General features: G+C 45.5%; 1 protein-coding gene across 7 annotated transcripts in view; it reads right to left on the reverse strand.

Annotated features, from left to right (window-relative positions):
* The window catches only part of LOC144102136 (beta-hexosaminidase subunit alpha-like), a 279853-nt gene that overhangs the window by 163392 nt on the left and 95765 nt on the right, over positions 1-20696 (reverse strand). The gene's annotated exons all lie outside the window — the stretch shown is intronic.

Genomic DNA, 20696 nt, shown 5'->3' on the forward strand with positions numbered 1-20696 from the left:
CCGACTTTGGCTAGTGTGGCTCTTCCCGTATGTGTTGTGCTGAGTCTCTCTAGCTGTGATGTCGGGACTGCTTCTGCGAGCTCTGTAAGCGTGTTGTGTATGCCCAGTGCTAGGAGTTTTTCTGAGGATGTGCACATGGGCAGGCCTAGAGCTTTCCTGACGCACTTTCTTATGAGAGCGTCGATTTTGTTCCTCTCTGCTGCTTTGAGATTTAGGTACGGCGTGGCGTAGCTGATTCTACTTATTATGAAAGCGTGTATGAGCCTAAGTAGGTTTTTTTCTTTAAGACCGCCTCTTTTGCTCGAGACACGTTTGATGAGATTGAGGGTCTGCATCATGTGGCTCTCAAGCTTTTTTATGGTTATCGTGTTTCTCCCATTAGACTGCATATGAAGGCCTAGGATTCTCATTGTGTCCACTTTGGATACCTCCTTTCCTCCTACAGAAATCTGAATTTCCGAGGGTGGTTTGTTCCTCAGAGCCTTATCGTTATATATGAATATTTCAGATTTTTCGGGCAAGCATTCTAAGCCCCGTTCTTCTGCATACGTTGAAATTATATTGGCAGCTGCCTGTAGGGTTTATAATCTCTGCATCGCTTCCTCGGTTGATCCATAGATTAATGTCGTCCGCATAAAGGCTATATTCTAAGTTTGGGTTGCCAATTTTTTCAAGTTCGCCCGGGAGTTCTCTTATGACCATGTTAAAGAGAATGGGTGATAGCACCGACCCTTGAGGGGTTCCCTTGCTTCCTAGCTTTATTTATTTCCCCGGATTTAATCTCCTGGAAGCTTATGCTCACAGTTCTATCTGTGAGGAAGTCTCTTATGTAGCGATAGGTATTGTAGCCTACTCCGGCGTGGCTGAGTCTTTTCAATATTGCCTCATGTTTAACATTACCAAATGCCTTTTTGAGATCGAGACATGGGATAACCTTTGCGTCCCTGGTTCTGGAGTCAATGGTATCCTGTTTTAGTCGCAGCATGACGTCTTGTGTGCTGAGATGGGGTCGGAACCCATAAATCTCATCTGGCCACTTCCTATTCTTTTCCATGTAGTTCGATATTCTGGTCCGGACGACATGCTCCATTAGTTTCCCTACGCACGTTGTGAGGGATATAGGTCGAAGGTTCCCTATCTGCGGCTGCTTCCCGGGCCTATGTATTAGGACCACGGTGGCCGTTTTCCACAGCGGGGGAATCTCGCCCTTCTCCCAGCACTCCTGCATGTAATCTGTGAGGGCCTTTATGGAGTTGTCGTCGAGGTTCCTTAACATTGTGTTCGTAATCCCGTCTGGGCCAGAAGCCGATCTGGTTTTCAGTCTGACTATTTCCGCCCTTACCTCGGCTACCGTAATGGGCGCGTCCAGGGCCTCGTTCGGGGCTCCTTCATAATCGGGAAGCCGACATTTGTCTGTGTCTCCTATGTAGGTTTCAGCTAGTTTGCGCATGAAGCTTTCGTCATCGTATTCCCCACACGCGTGTCTAACTTTGGACATTGTAACTTTCGCTTGCGTTTTTTGATTTTTGTGGGTCTATGAGATGCCTAAGAATGTTCCACGTCTGGGGGAGATTCATGCTCCTCTCCATTTCGTCGCATTTGCTATTCCAATTTTGTTCGCACAGTTTAAAGGCGTAATCCTCTATTTCTTTATTATGCCGCGCCAATCTTCTTTTGAGATTGCGGTTGTTCCTGCCCTGTTTCTTTAGTCGGCGCTCCATGCCTTGTTTGGCTTTCCGCATGTGTAGCAGTCGACTGTCCGCTATCTCGGCTTTCTCCCCGTCTAGCGTTTTGGTTACCTTTCTGGCATCCTTCTTAACTGCTTCGCACCACTCTCCGATGTTATTTATGACTGTCTCGTCTCTGTTTCCTCTGAGCTCCCTAAAGTGGTCCCAGTCTGTGATCTTCGTAGGGGTTTGTTTGTTGCCTATTTGTTTGTTCTTGGTTCTAATCTCTGTTGCTATGACAGAGTGATCGCTGCCTAAGTTCTGTTCCGTGTTAATCCATTTCGCCATTCCTACGTTTCTGACGAGGGTTAAATCTGGTGAAGTGTCCATGCTGACGCTATTTTTGGCTCGTGTGGGGTGCTCCGGATCTGTTAGTATCGTAATTCCCAGGTTGTGTATATCCTCCCGTAATTGTCTCCCTTTTGGGTCTTCTTTCGGGTACCCCCATTCCGGGTGATGGGCGTTGAAGTCGCCTACTATGACTAAGGCTTGGTTTTCTGCTATTTTAAGTGCTTTGTTAATTACCGCCCTAAACCTAATCTTCCTCTGTTTGGGTGGGCTGTATATGTTTAAGAGAAAAATGTTTGATTCTCCCTTCTTTCCTGTTAAAATTTTCACGAAAACGTTATCGATTACCTTTTCTTCTAGATCGTGCTCTATTGTTGCTACGTTTCTCTTGACTAATGTTGATACCCTTGATTTGTCTCCCCTGCTGCTATGGAAAACCTGATAACCCTGCAGTTTAGCCGAACCGCCGGTCTCTTGCAGCGCAACTGCTAGCGGGGCTGTCTCGAGCATCGACAAGGCGCTTTGTAGCACCGGCCGCTTGCGTCGGTAGCCGCGACAGTTCCACTGCCAAATTTGGGTACTACTGGGCGACCTGTCCATTGCTAAGCTTGGTGATGCTCTCCTCAAATTTAGCGAGCCGTGCATGTATGGCGGCATTTTCCCTCTTCAGCTTCTGAAGTGCCTCAGTTATTAAACGGAAATTGTTCGGCATTTGGTTCTGGATTTGGTGAACAAAATCCTCTAGTTTGCTATCCCTTTCCTTTGCGAGAGTTTTAAATTTCTGTCCATTTTCGCTCCTAGTTTGTTCAGCTTTTCGTCCGCAGTCAGGTCTGAGTTGCTCTCTTCCCTGAATCTGCGCTTGGATGGGGGCGGGACGGCATCCTCGACCACCATGTCACTTTCGCTCTCCTGGCTATTATTTAGTGCGGTTTGTGTTTTAGGTGCTACCAGGGATGGTGTACCTGTTTGGGGAGTGCTGACAACTGCCGTTGGCTTAGCCTCTGTCGTAGTTAGGGCTCTTTTTAGATTTTGTACCTCCCTCTTAAGACTGGAGATCGTTTCACTCATGTTTTTAACGATATTCATTAGTTTTCCATTTCCTAATCTTTCTCATTATTGTTACCATCGCCCTGGGAGACCCTGCTCTCGAAACTCACCCTTTTGCTTTCGCCGCCCCAGGCCGTTGATCCTCCCCGGGTCCGGCTGGAGGTCCGGTCTCTCGAGCTCGAATGTCCCCTGGATCTGCTTCTTCCTCTGCAGGCGCTCCGTCCCCGGGAAATTTGTCGTTGTTCTCCTCCCAGCCTCGGAAAGAAGTTGTCTCGAGCTGTATAGCCGCTCCCCTCGCTGCGTGGTTTAGTGCGCGGGCGGCTCTGGTGCACCCGTGACTGTTGCGATCGGTCACTGGCTCCTGCCGTGGCCTCCTCTTCTCTCATTTTCTTCTCCCAGTACCTTTTCTTGGCTTCATACGGTGTACGATGTATTAGCTTGCATTTGCTGTCTCCGAGTATGTGGTCTCTGCAGCAGAGTTGGCATTTCGGCGTGCAGGAGTGGTTTTCGGGAGGGTTCTCCTGCCCGCAGCCACGCCATTTGACTTTTTTTGGGTCCGGACATACGTCGATCCTGTGACCGAGTCGGCTACAGGCCATGCAGACTTCATATTTCTTCCGGTATAGGTAGCATCTGTGTGAGGCCCATCCTAGGATGACCGTCCTTGGTACTCTGCTTTCTTTGAAAAGAATTAGTATTGACGTGGAGTCCTTTCCTAATCTTCTGGCCCCGATGATTTCGAGGTTCGCCTTGTGTCTTATCATTCTCATGATGTCTTCTTGCGTGAATTCTCCATTGACGCCGTGTACCACCCCCTTGCCGCAGTCATCTGGCGTGGCCACGTAGGCGAAAAGCGCGATTTCTTCTCCAAGTTTGATTCGCCTCATGCTGGCGTATTTCAGTTTTCTCTCCGCTCGTGGTGGCGATGAGGATTGAATGCTGTTACGTGTTGGGAATGACAACGTCTTCCTCGCCTACTTCGTTAGTATTTATACCCGCTGACGCTTTGATGACTTTGGTCAGGTATGCGATTCAGCGTTTGAGGAGCTTGTCGAGTCCTCCGCTAGGGCGGATGATGACCTTGTCAGCTCCCTCTGGTATTCTAGTCTTTTGTTTTTCGACCGACATGGCCGCCAATCTTCTCCCGGCTTGCTTGAGCCTGTATTGCTCGGTCTCAATTTCTTTCTTGCTCTTCTCTATTGGAACATATTTCTTTCCCTTGCATTGGAACCATTGGCCTGGTACGGTGAACTCCTGCGGGTCCACTGCGCGGCCCTTGACCACTTGCATGGTTGCGTAGATTCCAATTTTCGCGGGCGGGTGACGCGCCGACGGCGCTTGCTGCTCTTCCCGCTAGGGGCGCCGCAGCGTCGCGCAGCAGCACCTTTCCGCCGCGGGTGTCTCTGCTGCTCTCGCGCCGCACCTGCCGGAGCCTCGCGCCCGAGTTGGCGCCCGGGTTAGGCTTAGCTCTGGCCTCGAAGTAAATGCGTGATTTCTTGGAAATGCGGACTCACTTTTCGAAAAACTTGGTATCCTCGTGGTTCTGGTGATTTCCGACGTTCGATTATCCAAACAATCCCTGGTAGATGGGCGAGATTTCTTCGGATATCAGCATCGAAAAACGGAGCCATGCGGAGACACGTCTGACCATGCGGGCGCTCGCAGCGCCTCCCGAGTGAGAGCGAGGCATGGGGGAAGAACAGAGAAGCGGAGGGTCCGGCGGGTTAGGGACGCTTTGGCTGGAAGAGAGCGACGCCGGCTACTGCTCCGGTGAGCTCGCGTTCTACGGTTTCGCAACGTGGACATCCTGCCGTGCCTGAGCCCGTTCCGTGGAGTCAGCGGAGGACACTACCACCTGCTAGGACCAGGGGTGTCTCCAGAGCTGTTGTCACCCATCCGGATGGTGCCCCCAACGCCAACAACATCGGCATCACCTCCACGGGCGCTTGGACCGGGAGCTTGTACGACGCAGCCAGCGACGTCGCTAATGACGCCAGCCCAAGCACGTCGAACGCCGCCTCGACGCCGGCTACTGGATCCATACAACGCCGCAGCCGCACCGAAGCAACCATGAGGATGAACTCCGAACCCTAATGTAGAACGCTAGTAGTAGACGCTGGTAGCAGTGTGCCCTGGTCGTGTGTACTTATAGTCTGTGTGTTTTGTGCTAGTTTTGTTAGTTTTGAGTTCGTGTGCGTGTCACGTAGGGTGTATTAAATGTGCGTTTGTGTGGGTATACCCGTCGCCTAGTCCATTCTTTTGGTCCGAGTGTTCTCCGTAGAGATCCGTGACACTAGGCCAGCAGCAAATGTTACTCAAATTCAGGTAGCTGTTACCTAGTTCCAAAAGAAGTAATGACGTTCGAAGAGGGCGCGTATTGTGTTCTCATGACGTCCTCCCTTTATCGCGACTTCCTGTGAGAGCGCTAAACGTTTAACAAAGCGGAAATTGCTGAAATAAGTTTTACAGCGAAGCTGTATACCTCGACAGTCGAAGGAAATTTTCGTGTCGTCGTCGTCGCCAGCAAAAAATCCTAAGATTTGAAAAGTACCAAACAGCATAGAAGGCGTATATTATACTGATAATAAAGGAGTCGTAATAAAAAATGAAAAAGACAGCAAAATAAGATATAAAAATAAAGATGTAAAAACAGCATAGAAATCGTACATTATACTGATCATAATGAAGTCGTAATGAATAATGAAGTAAAGAAAAATATGCAAGAATAAAAAAAACACGAAAAACTCCAACTTCGTCTTTAGAGTGGAGCGCGATAGTGTGTTGCAGCGCTGACACGGAGTCCACGGAACGCCATCGTCCGTTCGACGCGACGCCTTGCTCGTTGGACCGTTTAAGTAAAGGAAATGACGCCTTTCGCACATATCTTGGTGGACACCCCAAACGCGCCGTAGGGCAAGGAAAATAAAAATAAAACTGGTTTTAGGGAAAAGAAATGACGCCTGTCGCACATGTCTCGGTGGACACCAAACCGCGAAGTAAGGGTTAGGATATCAAAGCTTTTATTGCCCAACAGAAAGAGGGCAGCCAGAGGGCTAGCCGCCTAGACGACGGCTGACAGGTCTTGACTCTCGGCGGCGGCTTCGGCCAACCGGACCAGTTGTACCTGAGTCGCCGGGTCGGAGCTCAGTAGTGAGGTCTCCCATTCGTATTTTGTCTTTATACCTCGTCCCTCCCGAGGGGCATGAAGATATTCCCATAGTATGTGGCCCAAGGTGGCCCTCAGTTCCCAGTTTGCGAATTTTTTTTAAGTGTCCAGGGTAAAAAAAACAACTCCAGAATAGAGCACTGAACGGGCCTGATTTTTCGGCCCGGGCCAGCTTTATGAATCCCCAGCTCAGCCCAGGCCCGTGACACCAAGCCCGGGCCCGGCCCGGGCGTACCGGGGCCGGCCCGGGCCCGGGCGTTCTTTACTAAACAGCAAGGGCGCGCGTGTTCATGACAAGTCCCAGCCCGGGCCCGCTAGATGATATTTGTTGTTAATGATGATTATTATTGATGCCTTGCGCTTTGTAGCTGGCGATCAGACGGAAAATCCAGCGTGTACATATATCGAAATGTTGCTTTACCCTCGGTGGTAGCTCAGCGGTTAAGCTGTTGCGCTGTTAAGCCCTAGGACGTGGGTGCGATTCCCTCGGCCAGGGCGGCCGCATTTTGATATGGGTGAAACGCAAGAACAGCCGTGTACTTATATTTAGGGGCCAGTTAATGAACTCCAGATGGTCGATACTAATCCGGTCCCCACTATAGCGTGCCATCATTGCCAGATTCCACTCGCGTTCAAAGAAGACAGACTTCGTTAGCAAAGCGCGAAAGGCGCAGCTTACTTTATCCGACATTGGAGTAACAAGCCCTCTGATAGCCCCGTTTACTTCAACGATCACTTGACTGCTGCGAACAAAACATTGCTTTCTAAGGCCCGCGCGCTGAAGAAAGCGAACGACTGGAAATTCGTTTGGACTGACAACTGCCAGATCAAGGCTCGCAAAACGACTGACAGCACGGTCTATAGAATTTCAAAGGAAGCCGATCTCTCCTTTACGAACTAGCCAACCAAATTGGCTCAAACAAAAATCATGTCAGATTACTTTTCATCTTCCGAGCTAAACCGCTTTTTAGCCACCTCTTCACGATCAGCCATTCACATTAATGCGCGTAGCGTTCGTAAAAATTATGATGCCATCCATGATTTCCTTTTCACCTTATCAACCTCATTTTCGATCATTGCTGTTACAGAAACTTGGTTGAATGACAGTGGCAAAGACATATTCTTTGCCTTCATATGCCTCTGAATATTCTCACAGAGGGACATCGGATCATGGTGGAGCAGCGATATATGTATCTAAACTTCTCACATTCAAGCGAAGACATGATCTAGAGATAAAAATAATTAATTGCGAATCAGTATGGATAGAATTTGAAGTTTCCTTCCTATGTGCTGATAACAAAAAATAGTGTTTGGATGCATATATCGCTCCCCATCGTCATCCGTAACAGACTTCTGTTCAGCTCTTCAGCAGAACCTGAGCGTACTCTCATTTCAAAACAGCAACGTCGTCATTGCTGGTGACATAAATATAAACCTCCTGGACACCAATTCTGCTTGCAGCCTTAATTACGCAACCTCTTTTCAAGTTTTCGGCTTCGAATGCCTAATCTCTATTCCAACTCGTTGCACTGCTGACAACAGCAATACTTTAATAGATCATGCTCTATCTAACCTATTACCTCCTCCTGACGCTGGTGTTCTAAACATAGACATCACCGACCACTATCCTATATTCATTCGGTTTAGCACTAAACCAAGGCAAAATGACACATCTTATACCAAAGTAGTCCTCGATAAGGATAAGTTCGTTACCTCAGTTAGTAACACTGACTGGTCCTCGTTAATGTCCATACAAAATCCCCAACATGCATTCTCACTGCTTCTAAACCTAATTATCAACTACGTTCATTCTCACTTACAAACACACAAATTCAAAAGGAAATACTCTGCTCCCCAAAAACCCATGGATCTCGGATACCCTTCTTAGAGAAATGAGAAAAAAGAAAACCTTTACAAGAAAACAAACTGTCAACCTTTCAACATCAATTTGCTGAAGAGGTACAAAAACCTTTCTAATGACTTATCTGCAAAACTTAAAAGGGCAAAGAAACAATACTTTGAGCACCGCATCCTAAGTTGTGGTAACAATAAGAAAAAAGAATGGGACGTCGTTAATTCCTTCCTTAACAGAACTACTTATTCAGAACGGATATCAAAGATTCAGCAGGAAAACATTATGTACACAAATCGGAAAGAAATTGGAGATGTCTTTATTTATTTATTTATTTTATTTTATTTATTTATTTATTTAGGACATACTGCAGGCCCAGTGAAGGGCCCTGGCAGGAGGGGCACAATAAACACAATACAAACAAGTACAAAACAAAAATCAATGAACGGCCTGTTCAATGGCATCAACGTCAACTGTTGATGATGGTGGTAACTGATTCCACTCGGTAATGGTGCGGGGAAAAAAAGAGAATTTGAATATGTTAGTTCTGGCAAAGTAAGGTTTTAACGATTCAGTGTGCCTGTTTCTTGTTGACCTGGACGTTATCGGTTGGAGATACAAATCGGGGGCCATTGACAGTTTGTTAGTTTTCAATAGAAAGAGAAATCTTAACCTTAGTATTCTATGCCGAGTTTCAAGGGACTGTATATTATGTTGAAGCAACAGAGCAGATGGTGAGTCAGTGGTGCGATATTTAGAAAATATAAACCGAACTGCTTTGCGCTGAATTCTTTCAAGGGCATTAATGTTAGTCTTTGTGTGAGGATCCCAAACAGTGCATGCATACCCAAGTTTTGGTCTAATCATGGTGTAATATGCCAATTGCTTAACGTTAGGGGGAGCTAGTTTGAACTTGTGCCTAAGAAAACAGAGATTGCGAAATGAAGAAGAGCATACGGTTTCAATATGTTTATTCCAACTAAGATTATTCGTTAGTGTTACTCCTAGGTACTTGTATTCTTTGACTTCTGAAAGGTGCCGAGTGGGAAGATTATATGAAAAGAAATGACTGTTTCTTTTATTAGTAATCCGCATAAATACTGTCTTGTCAGCGTTTAGTTCCATCCCCCATTTAACGCACCATTCACTAACATTGTGTAGGTTATGATTAAGTAAAATCTGGTCGTCTTGAACTTTAACTTCATTAAACAAAACACAATCGTCGGCAAACAACCTAATTTGAACAGGATGAGAGATGATGTCTGTAATGTCATTAATATAGATAAGAAACAGTAATGGCCCAAGGACACTGCCTTGCGGGACACCAGAAGTGACTGGAAGTTTGTTAGAACAATGACCATCGATACTAACATATTGAAATCGGTTAGATAAATAAGCCGCAACCCAATTAACAATAAAAGAAGGAAGACCTATAGTTTCTAGTTTATGGATAAGCTTATTGTGCGGAACTAAATCAAAAGCTTTCTTAAAATCTAGAAATATGACATCTATTTGGCCGGAATGGTCCAGAACTTGAGCGAAATTGTGAATTACGGATGTAAGTTGGGTGACCGTAGAAAAGCCTTTGCGGAAACCATGCTGGAAAGCCGATAATTTGTTGTTGTCATCGAGAAATGTTTTAATGTAATTGGCTACGATATGTTCAAGAAGCTTGCAGCATGAAGAGGTCAACGATATGGGACGGTAATTATTAAAGAATGCGGTATCACCTGTTTTGTGTATGGGAACGACACGGGCCACCCTCCAATCGGGTGGTAGACTTGAAGACAAAAGAGAAGCACGAAAAATGATAGCAAGAAAGTGCGAAACCATCTCAGCATAACGATGTAAAAATGAATTAGGTATTTCGTCAGGCCCAGGAGTTGCTTTTGTTTTAAGATTCAAAAGCATTGCAAAAATACCAGGTTGAGATACGAGATCGTGCACAGGCTGGGAACAAGAATCACGAGTTGTGAAATTATTTGCAGATTGGGAAAACACACTGTGAAAATATGAATTGAACTTGTCAGCAATATCTTTTTTGTTGGTGAGCAACGTGCCCTCATGCATCATCGCAGGCAGGGATTTTTTTTCTTTGCTTAAAAATTCCAAAATTTCTGAGGAGCGTTACGAATGAAATTCGGCAAAATGTTTTGAAAGTAATGTCGCTTAGCAGCCGCAACAGCTTTGTTCAAAGAAGCCTGCTTCATTTGAATGATGTTGTGAGGGACACAGGCTCTTCTTAAGCGTTTAAGTTTTCTTTTGAGATGCAAGATTTCTCGCGTAATCCAGGGATTAGATTTGCCACTTTTTTTAGCTCTTGATGGAATAAATTGGTTGATACAATATGTGCATATGTCTTTAAACTTGATCCAGAGATCAGATGTGTCAGTTCCCACAAAGGTGCTGAGACACAGATCTAAACAATCTAATACTCTCATCCCTGGCACGTGAGAAATCTTTTACAAGTACGGTTTTGGACGGTACGGCACATTTATCAGCGACGAAATCGCAAGTGAAATACACCAACTCATGATCAGATAGTCCTTGATGGATCGAAACTGAAAACATTTCAAAAGAGCGGTTCACAAAAATCAGGTCAAGAATGGAAGCAGATGAGCCATGAATACGTGTAGGTTGTCCGACTACCTGTTTCAAATTGTGACACAGCATAATATCAAATAAGTGCTCAGCATTTGCGCAATGTCGTGAATTAGATGCGGCCAACTCCCAATTAGTGTTAGGTAAGTTAAAAATAAGCGCAAGGTAGCCGACATAAGGAAGTTTAATATGGAGAGAATCGAGCATGCTATAAAGAACGGAGGTAGCCTAAAAACAGTGAAGAGGAAACTAGGCATAGGTAAAAACCAGATGTATGCATTAAGAGACAAGCAGGGCAATGTCATTAGCAATATGGATAAGATAGTTAACGTAGCCGAAGAGTTCTACACAGACCTGTACAGTAGCCAATGTAATCAGAACGCTAATGAGAAAGACAGCAGTGCACAGCAATGCGTCATCCCGCCAGTAACGAAAGATGAAGTAAAGAAACCCTTAGAAGCAATGAAAAGGGGAAAAGCAGCTGGGGAGGATCAGGTAACAGCAGATCTGTTGAAGGATGGAGGGGACATCGTGCTAGAAAAACTAGCCACCCTGTATACGCAATGCCTTATGACCTCGACTGTACCAGAAGCTTGGAAGAATGCAAACATTATCTTAATTCATAAGAAGGGAGACGCCAAGGACTTGAAAAATTACAGGCCGATCAGCTTACTATCCGTTGCCTACAAAGTATTTACTAATGTAATCGCTAATAGAGTCAGGGAAACGTTAGACTTTAATCAACCAAATGATCAGGCAGGCTTTCGTAAAGGATATTCTACAATAGATCATATTCACGCTATCAATCAGGTGATAGAGAAATGCGCAGAATATAACCAACCTCTATATATAGCTTTCATTGATTACGAGAAAGCATTCGACTCAGTGGAAACCTCAGCAGTCATACAGGCATTGCGTAATCAGGGGGTAGAAGAGCCTTATGTCAAAATACTGGAAGATACATATAGCAACTGCACAGCTACTATAGTGCTCCATAAAGTCAGCAATAAAATTCCAATACGGAAGGGCGTCAGGCAAGGAGACACGATCTCGCCAATGCTGTTCACCGCATGTTTGCAGGAGGTATTTCGAGGCCTGAATTGGGAACAGTTGGGAATAAGAATAAATGGAGAATACCTAAATAATCTGAGATTTGCTGATGACATTGCCTTGCTGAGTCACTCAGGAAGTGAACTGCAAATCATGATCAACGAGTTAGACAGGCAGAGCAGATCGATGGGTCTAAAAATTAACATGCAGAAAACCAAGGTAATGTTCAACAGCCTAGCAAGGGAACAACAGTTCACAATTGGCAGCGAGAGCCTAGAAATTGTGCCGGAATACGTCTACTTAGGGCAGGTAGTGACAGCTGATCCGGATCATGAGAGGGAGATAACTAGAAGGATAAGAATGGGGTGGAGCGCATATGGCAAATTCTCGCAGATCATGAGTGGCAGTTTACCAATTTCCCTCAAGAGGAAAGTGTACAACAGCATAATCTTACCGGTACTCACCTACGGGGCAGAAACGTGGAGGCTAACGAAAAGAGTTCAGCTTAAGTTAAGGACAACGCAGCGAGCCATGGAAAGAAAAATGATAGGTGTAACGTTAAGAGATCGGAAGCGGGCAGAGTGGGTGAGGGAACAAACACGGGTTAATGACATCCTAGTCGAAATCAAGAGAAAGAAATGGGCTTGGGCAGGGCATGTAATGCGAAGGCAAGATAACCGCTGGTCTTTAAGGGTAACGGAGTGGGTTCCAAGAGAAAGTAAGCGTAGCAGGGGGCGGCAGAAGGTTAGATGGGCGGATGAGATTAAGAAGTTTGCAGGCAAAGGGTGGATGCAGCTGGCAAAGGATAGGGTTAATTGGAGAGACATGGGAGAGGCCTTTGCCCTGCAGTGGGTGTAGTAGGGCTTATGATGATGATGATGAAGTTAAAATCACCGACAAGAACTACGTTTTTATGTTTGAATGATGACATGTGTTCCGACAAATCGCGTAGAAACTGAGGAGGGGAATCTGGAGCTCGGTAAACAGCAAATAGAAAAATGGAACGGCCCCTAAAAGATAGCTTTAGGGAAATGCTTTCATGGTCATCAATTTGCCGAGTTAAAGTCGCATGAATATTGTTTTTAACTAAAACCGCCACTCCACCACCTCTTGATAATCTGTCACGCCGATAGATTTGATAAGTTGGAGGAAAAACGTCTTTGTTATCTATTTCATCGCGAAGCCATGTCTCCGTAATGATGACGACATGTGGATTGTACCCAAGAAGGAGTGCCTCAAGCTGTTCGCTTTTGTTGATTATACTCCGCGCATTAATGTTAATAAGTCTTAATTCCTTCTGGATCCGCGCACTACGTCATTCACTTTTTCGTGTGTTCCTCGATGGCAGTTTCACTCTTGCGCTAGTGGTATCATCCCACGAAAACATCTGACCAGCAACGAGCAATTTATCATTGATTAAGGTCACCTTCATTTTCTTGACTCTCTCAGTTTTAGTACTATCCCATAATAGTTTTCGTTTCCTGAGGGTTTCCTTTGAGTAGTCATTCTGAATAGATACTTTTTTTCCTTTTAGCTTGTGAGCGTTTTTAAGGACTTTTTGCTTTTCATTGTAATCCTGAAAAAATATGATCACAGGCCTGTTGACCGTGTTCTTTCCTAAACGATGAATTCTACCGACAGAAGTGCAATGGACATCAAGTGTTTCCGAGAAAATTTCAGTCAGAACCTTCTGTTTTAGATCAGATTCTGTCTCATCTGGTTCCTCGTTTACACCAAAAACGACTAAATTGGAACGTCTACTGTAATCTTCCATATAGACCAGTTTCGACTGCAAGGCGTGAAGTGTGCGTTCCATATTATCAATACGTTCTGTTTGTTTTTCAAAATCCGCAAAGCGAGAGTTTAAGTCAGATATTGTTTTTTCCAAATCTACTTGTTGTGTTCTGAGTGCTACAATCTCTGCTGTTAACTTGGAATGAGCTGTAAGCAACTGCTTTAATAGTTCTGTACTGTCCTCATTTGAATTATCAGGCCCAGGGTTACATTCAATGTCACCACATAAAAGCAGCGCGCAAACACAAAACACGTCTTGGGCAATGATGACACATCGTTGTGGGCACGGCAGGACCAAAAGACCGCGGCAATCACTTCTAATTGTAGTAGAATAACAACCAACCTGTGCAAAGCAGAACAACGAAGCGTAAGGCAACATGCCTATGTGCGGTCCGCTGTGCCCACTGAAGTTGAAGCCTGGCTGTCGGTCTTTTAAACGAAGGTCCGGGCAGGTCACATGGAACGGGGGCGGTGCTTGAAGAAGGTAATCATTCCGCCAGGAAATGAAATCTCCCGCATCTGTTGTCAAATAATCTTGAAGGCACGTGTCGACTGTAGCGGTATCCTGATGAAGAAGCAGTTTGGACGGACCGAGCAGAAAAACCTGTGCAAAGCAGAACAACGAAGCGTAAGGCAACATGCCTATGTGCGGTCCGCTGTGACCACTGAAGTTGAAGCCTGGCTGTCGGTCTTTTAAACGAAGGTCCGGGCAGGTCACATGGAACGGGGGCGGTGCTTGAAGAAGGTAATCATTCCGCCAGGAAATGAAATCTCCCGCATCTGTTGTCAAATAATCTTGAAGGCACGTGTCGACTGTAGCGGTATCCTGATGAAGAAGCAGTTTGGACGGACCGAGCAGAAAAACCTGTGCAAAGCAGAACAACGAAGCGTAAGGCAACATGCCTATGTGCGGTCCGCTGTGCCCACTGATAAGTCATTTATTAGTCATTTATTAGTCATTTATTAGTCATTTATTAGTCATTTTGTTAGCGACTACCCTAGTTCAACAGACAACTATCATGATATAGCATATAACCGTCTACCTCATTCATTCTTTCTTTTCCTCACCACACCAGAGGAAATCGTTAATGTCATACGTCGTTTAAAGCTAACAAGCTTTGGGCTTGATGGTCTAAATCCAACTGACATCAAACTAATTGCTCATATTATTTGCGATCCACTCTCTCATATCGTTAACCTAATGTTTAAAACTGGCATCTTTCCTGAAGAACTGAAACCAGGAAAAATCATCCCTGCCTTTAAGAAAGGAGATCGTTCCCGTCTGCATTCTTTCCTTTTCAGTAAGGTTGCCGAAAAACTCATTGAGGTGCGATTGTCTAAATATCTTAATAAATTCAATGTCATTTCTTCGAGACAGTCCGGTTTTCGCCCAGGATTCTCAACGGATATAGCTCTCATTACACTAACTGACCAGCTAAAGGGTTCCATAGACGAGGGCAAGTTTGCTGGTTCTGTTTTTGTTGATTTGTCAAAGGCTTTTGACACGATAAATCACGCAGTTTTATTTCTTAAGTTAGAGGAAATCGGTATAACTGGTACTCCTCTGTTACTAATTAAAATTATTTATGTAATAGACCTCAGATTGTTTGTGTATCTGGTGTTTATTCTGAAGTTAAGGTTTCTAACATGAGCGTGCCACAATGAACAATCCTCGGCCCGATTTTATTTCTAATATATTGACACGTGTACTTATCTTTATCCGGCGACCACGTTTCGCCGCCTAACAAGGGTTATCGCACAGCGCGGGACGCGCCTGCATCTATCCGAAGTTTCTGGCTAGTCATCGATGCTTCTATTCGCTGTCTGTTGCAGCCGAAGCTTATGTTATCTGATTTCATGGCCTGACGCGAATGGTGTAGAACTTTGTAGAAAGCGCACGTTTCCCAACGATTAGCCTGGAACATTCGACGACTGCTATTTAACAGCCGACGAGTTGACCCGCGGATCAGATTTTCGACGATCGCCGACCATGTTCGCCGCTACCGTTGTGCTGTAAGTGTAGCCATTTCTTGTGGGCACAGGTTCGCCCAATAAAAGTTAGTTTTGTCTTTCACAGTATTGCTACTGTGTTCTTCAACGTCCGTACCACGTTACATCTGGTGGATGTGCATTTTTTATGCGTTGCATATTGCAATCACTCAGTTCAGCCCTTGGCCGCGGCCGGGCAGCCACCATTGACCTTTAGCGCAACCACGTGACGTGACGTCACGACAGCCGGAGGAAAAGCTGGGCCCGAACTCGCGCGGTCGTGCGCGGCCGCAGCCACCACTTGACTCCCGCTCCTCCCGCTAGGGGTGCTGCACCGGCGCGTGACGTCACGGGGGAAAAGCTGGGCCCCGATTCGCTCGGTCGCGCGCGGCCGCAGCCACGACCTGACTCCCGCTCCTCCCGCTAGGGGCGCTGCGCCGGCGCGTGACGCACGGAGAAAAAGCTGGGCCCCAACTGGCGCGGTCGCGCGCGGCCGCAGCCACCACCTGACTCCCGCTTCTCCCGCTAGGGGCGCTGCGCTTGTGGGACATATTGGGCACATTGGATGTAGAAAATGGAGTAATTAATCTTTTAAAAGATATATATAGAGGTAACAGAGTGCTCATAAAATGGGAAAAAAATGTATCAGGGCCTGTAGAGATACAGCGGGGGCTTAGACAAGGATGTCCTCTGTCCTCTTTGTTGTTCATGTTGTACCTGCAAGGTTTGGAGGCCAAGCTAGAGGGGAGCGGACTAGGTTTCAACCTATCTTTTTTCAAGCAAGGGGAATTGATTAAACAGACATTACCGGGACTAATATATGCGGACGATATAGTGATAATGGCTGACAACAAGGAAGACCTGCAGAAGTTGTTAGACATATGCAGTACAGAGGGAGATAGATTAGGCTTCAAGTATAGTAAGGAAAAATCTGCAGTCATGACATTTAATGAAGAGGGCGGCGAGCATAGAATACAGGAGTTCGTGCTAAAGGTAGTGAATGAGTACAAGTATCTTGGGGTGAGGATAAATAACAGTGTTGAGTATCTGACAGAGCATGAAAAATATGTAATGAATAAAGCTAGTAGGAATGCAGCTGTCATGAAAAATAGGGCACTGTGGAATTACAATAGGTATGAGGTGGTAAGAGGGATCTGGAAAGGGGTGATGGTCCCTAGCCTGACCTTCGGGAATGCGGTCCTGTGTATGAGGCCAGATGTTCAAGCAAGGCTGGAAATTAGGCAACGGGGAGTAGGGAGGTTAGCTTTGGGAGCACATGGCAATACACCAAATCAGGGGGTACAGGGTGATATGGGATGGGCGTCTTTCGAGAGCAGAGAGGCTAGCAGTAAGATAGCATTTGAGGAACGATTGAGAAGGATGGAGGAAAAGCGGTGGGCTAGGAAAGTTTTCAGATACCTGTATATAAAGAATGTTGACACGAAATCGAGAAAGCGAACTAGAAAATTGACAAGCAAATAACTGGACAGCAGTAAGGGGGCAAATCAGCAATTATCGGTTAAGAAAAAGGTTAAAGGAACAGAGAGAGCTTTGTGGAAAACAGGGATGCTGACGAAATCGGCACTAGAAACATACCGGACCTTTAAACAGGAAATTGTCAAAGAAAATATCTATGATAATTGTAGGGAAGTTCTTTGTTGTTTGAGGCCAGGACTGGAGTTTTGCGGACTAAGACGTATAGAGTCAGGTACCAGGAGATAGACACTTTGTGCATTGCGTGCGGAGAGGAGGAGGAAACGGCTGAACACTTGATACTTTTCTGTAAAGGGCTTCACCCTACAGTGGAAGGCAGCGGGGCTGACTTACCCAAGGCATTGGGGTTTAGGAATAGTGAAGGGAAAGTGGATTTTAAGAGGTTAGAAGTAACCAAGCGAAGGTTATCTGATTGGTGGCTAAAAGCAAGACAGGAGTAAAATTTCACAAGACATGGCTAGGTGGCTTGAGCCACCGCCCGATGTAAAGGGTTCAGCCGTATCCATCCATCCATCCATCCAGCCGCGTCCACATTGGATGTGGAAAATGGAGTAATTAATCTTTTAAAAGATATATATAGAGGTAACAGAGTGCTCATAAAATGGGAAAAAAATGTATCAGGGCCTGTAGAGATACAGCGGGGCATAGACAAGGATGTCCTCTGTCCCCTTTGTTGTTCATGTTGTACCTGCAAGGTTTGGAGGCCAAGCTAGAGGGGAGCGGACTAGGTTTCAACCTATCTTTTTTCAAGCAAGGGGAATTGATTAAACAGACATTACCGGGACTAATATATGCGGACGATATAGTGATAATGGCTGACAACAAGGAAGACCTGCAGAAGTTGTTAGACATATGCAGTACAGAGGGAGATAGGTTAGGCTTCAAGTATAGTAAGGAAAAATCTGCAGTCATGACATTTAATGAAGAGGGCGGCGAGCATAGAATACAGGAGTTCGTGCTAAAAGTAGTGAATGAGTACAAGTATCTTGGGGTGTGGATAAATAGCAGTGTTGAGTATCTGACAGAGCATGAAAAATATGTAATGAATAAAGCTAGTAGGAATGCAGCTGTCATGAAAAATAGGGCACTGTGGAATTACAATAGGTATGAGGTGGTAAGAGGGATCTGGAAAGGGGTGATGGTCCCTAGCCTGACCTTCGGGAATGCGGTCCTGTGTATGAGGCCAGGTGTTCAAGCAAGGCTGGAAATTAGGCAACGGGGAGTAGGGAGGTTAGCTTTGGGAGCACATGGCAATACACCAAATCAGGGGGTACAGGGTGATATGGGATGGGCGTCTTTCGAGAGCAGAGAGGCTAGCAGTAAGATAGCATTTGAGGAACGATTGAGAAGGATGGAGGAAAAGCGGTGGGCTAGGAAAGTTTTCAGATACCTGTATATAAAGAATGTTGACACGAAATGGAGAAAGCGAACTAGAAAATTGACAAGCAAATATCTGGACAGCAGTAAGGGGGCAAATCAGCAATTATCGGTTAAGAAAAAGGTTAAAGGAACAGAGAGAGCTTTGTGGAAAACAGAGATGCTGACGAAATCGGCACTAGAAACATACCGTACCTTTAAACAGGAAATTGTCAAAGAAATTATCTATGATAATTGTAGGGGAAGTTCTTTGTTGTTTGAGGCCAGGACTGGAGTTTTGCGGACTAAGACGTATAGAGTCAGGTACCAGGAGATAGACACTTTGTGCATTGCGTGCGGAGAGGAGGAGGAAACAGCTGAACACTTGATACTTTTCTGTAAAGGGCTTCACCCTACAGTGGAAGGCAGCGGGGCTGACTTACCCAAGGCATTGGGGTTTAAAGATAGTGAAGGGAAAGTGGATTTTAAGAGGTTAGAAGTAACCAAGCGGAGATTATCTGATTGGTGGCTAAAAGCAAGACAGGAGTAAAATTTCACAAGACATGGCTAGGTGGCTTGAGCCACCGCCCGATGTAAAGGGTTCAGCCGTATCCATCCATCCATCCATCCGTCACGGCATATGTATGGACCTCCTTCACCCCGCGACGTCACGAAGATGCGGTGGCGCTGACGTTAGCAGCGACTTTCGCATGGTAGGCAAAACAGGTTCCGCTTGCCCGTGCCTACCGCAGCTGCCGCAGTTAGCGACGGCTGCTTCAAGCCTGTGCACTGCAGAAGCAGCATATATTGACCAGCTGCGTCACTGCTGGATCCGCGTAGTAGCATAAAAAATATTAAATTAGCCTCGATAGGTTTCTCGCGCATAAATGCCGCGGAAACTGGCTAACAGGCATTGGGCCACGGTAGTAAAGCGCGAAGTCTGGGAGTCGATAGGCACTGCCACTCAATGCACTTAATAGCATGCAAGTTACTGCGTTCATTCACCTGAACTTCAGGATAGTAGGCTGATAATTGCTCAAGGAAAAAAAGACATATGTAGTTGCACACATACTTATCACCTTGAGCCGGGGTGCACGGGGCGCCGACAGGTTCACTCGCCCCCAAGGAATGCGTTTTTTTGTTAATAGCACACCATGTTTTAATGGCGCGTTTTGTGACATTTAATATTTACTTGAAACTGTTTCTTGATATGACGACGTAATTCTTTCATTCCAGTAGAAAGAAGTCTGGTAAGTTGTGTCAATCTTGCGCGGTCGCGTTGGTGTGCTTAGAATAGCGTACCTTTAGTGTGCTAAACGCCATATGCTTTTTCATTGTATCATGCATGTGTCATGTTTCATGGGGTAATACATGATCGCGAAGCTTGTTTGCAAAGAAGCAGCCGCAGGCGTGCTACTAACAGACACGTGGCGAGATTGAGAGGGGACGCGGCATGAAAAGTGTTTTCGTTATTCATGCATTTGATATGTAACTAAACTTGGTGAAAATATGAAATTCCTACGCTAGTTTCAGTCATTCCTTTTATTTATAGCTATACCTGGTGCAGTTCTGTGCAATTATAGTTAACACCGTCGTCAAGTCCCCCCAAGGTCTCAAATAATTGAGTAGATAGTGCGCAGTTTTTTTTATGCCAGCATGTACATAAAGCCCTGTTCTGTATGATGACGCGATTAGTTCTTTTTCTATATGATCAGTACTTATGCATGCATAGTTACATGAAAACTTTTCTTACAAAAAATAACTAACACAATACTGCACGTGTAGGGAAAAAAATCGAGATTTATTACGCTCCTCAGCGTCTCAGGAATAGTTTGCGACAAATGGAATCATTTGATTTTCATGCGAATTACGAAAATGAGTGATCCAGTCGCAGAAAATGTGAGAGGTCAGAAAACGAACCTTAAAGTTTATTCCCTCGTTTATGGCATCTTCGCTTTCGCTTTGGTCAAACAAATGCGGCACTGAAATCAAAGAAATTACCTCACAATTTTTGACGACCACACTTCTAATAAGCGTAATTTATAAATTTGTACTCAATATTTTGCTATAATTTTTCGTCACGAAACTAGACTTCAGGGCTAGGAAAGAAAATAATTCTAGAAATCAAAAATTTTCACCAAATCGACCAGCTTAACAAGAGGACAAGTCGGCCTGGCTGGTGCGTGGTCATGCGGCTAACAACAGCGCTAAGCGAGACAGGAGATCGGGGACACGACGCTGTCCCCACTTTTCGCGCAGCGCGACACGTACGTATGTCAGCAGGCGATGAGCGCATGTCCGCTCCGACGAAACAACGCCAGCACTTCCCCTC

The sequence above is a fragment of the Amblyomma americanum genome, chromosome 8, assembly GCF_052857255.1.
Source record: "Amblyomma americanum isolate KBUSLIRL-KWMA chromosome 8, ASM5285725v1, whole genome shotgun sequence".
Lineage (NCBI taxonomy): Eukaryota > Metazoa > Arthropoda > Arachnida > Ixodida > Ixodidae > Amblyomma > Amblyomma americanum.